Source organism: Eurypyga helias, unplaced genomic scaffold (assembly GCF_000690775.1).
Source record: "Eurypyga helias isolate BGI_N326 unplaced genomic scaffold, ASM69077v1 scaffold32353, whole genome shotgun sequence".
Lineage (NCBI taxonomy): Eukaryota > Metazoa > Chordata > Aves > Eurypygiformes > Eurypygidae > Eurypyga > Eurypyga helias.
Genome location: NW_010241285.1, coordinates 2883 through 4168, shown reverse-complemented (window position 1 = coordinate 4168; position 1286 = coordinate 2883). Strand labels below are relative to the sequence as shown.

Below are 1286 nucleotides of genomic sequence, written 5' to 3'. Positions count from 1 at the left end.
CTACACCCCTCTCCAGTGCGCACTGAACGGACCGTGTCCTTCCCAACATGCAAAACGGGTCCCAGAAGCCCAAACAGAACAAGAGGACGAACTGAGCAATGTAGGCGTGCATCCTTGGTGGGATCCAGGAGGAAGCAAAAGGGAATGAGCATGGGAACGAGCAGCACGGATCCAGACGGACTTACTCTGGTGCAGCGTTAGCCACTCTGGAGCCACAGTCTGTGTTCAGACCCCTGAGCCGGTTCTGCACGGAGAGTCCATGGGGGTCCGAGCAGGAAAGCAGCACGACAGCTTCTGGACTGCACCAGGAACGGCGCAACGGTGTTTGCTCAGAGCCTTAACTAAAAACCCAAGGCAGCTCTGCCCTCACAAACTGCTAATCAGCCAGCCAGATAATTATTTGAGTTGGCCCCTGACTTGAAGGAGTTGCCGGTCAAGGGGAAGCGGAGCAGAAGCTGGAGCCGGTGAGATGAGCTGGGGGAGGATGGAGACACGGTGGCAGCAGCCCGGCAGCCCAAGGGCGAAGGAGGGAGGCAGCGAAGAAGGAAAGTGGAGAGGAAGCCAAGTGAGTAATGCAAGGGAGAAGGGCAGTGTCGGGGATGGGAACACGAGTTATGGGACGAAATGGGCTGAGGCTTAAACAAGCTGGAGAGGAGACAAAGAAAAACAAATGTAAAATCTCCCCAAGAAGATAAGTCAGCCCAGAGCTTATCTGTTGCTGCACAGAGGCCTGAACCAGCACCTCACCCTTATTTTGAGCTACCCACACCTTCGGCCCCTTTCTGTGGGACCCGCAGACAAGTAACCACACTACAGACCCACAAGTTGTACCCAGCCATCGCGTTATTTCTGTCTGCGAAGGACACAGCCCCACAAACCCTCCATCGTGTGGCACCGCGCAGGACCAGGACCGACAGCGAGTCCCGAGCTTATTCCAGAAAGGAGCGACAGGCTCCAGGAGCGACACATTCCTCTTGAAAGTGCTCCAGAGGACGCTTTCCCTCTTCATTCCTCTGCGAACCACGAGATTAAACCAGGACACAACGCGTGTCCTAAGAAACAAACAGGCTTTGGGAAAAGTTTCCAAACTCTCCGCTGCATCCGCAGGAACGAGCGGCAGGCGGCAGTTTCGCTACACACACCCGCAGCGATGGAGCCCGTAGGCACAAACTGATTTCAGATGCAAAAAATGAGACGACAATTTCCACCTGCAAATGTAAGTACCGTGATTTTCTGGATCTTTGCCTTAAAACTGAGCAGCAGACTGCAGCCACCCAACAGCACTT

General features: G+C 54.6%; 1 protein-coding gene across 1 annotated transcript in view; it reads right to left on the bottom strand.

Moving 5' to 3' along the window:
- BRPF3 (bromodomain and PHD finger containing, 3) overlaps positions 1 to 214 on the bottom strand; it is a gene marked incomplete at its 3' end in the record, with an annotated part of 22898 nt that extends 22684 nt beyond the window's left edge. Inside the window, exon 1 of the mRNA XM_010148710.1 lies at positions 182 to 214. The remainder of the gene's footprint in view (positions 1 to 181) is intronic.
- Positions 215 to 1286: the final 1072 nt, after the last annotated feature.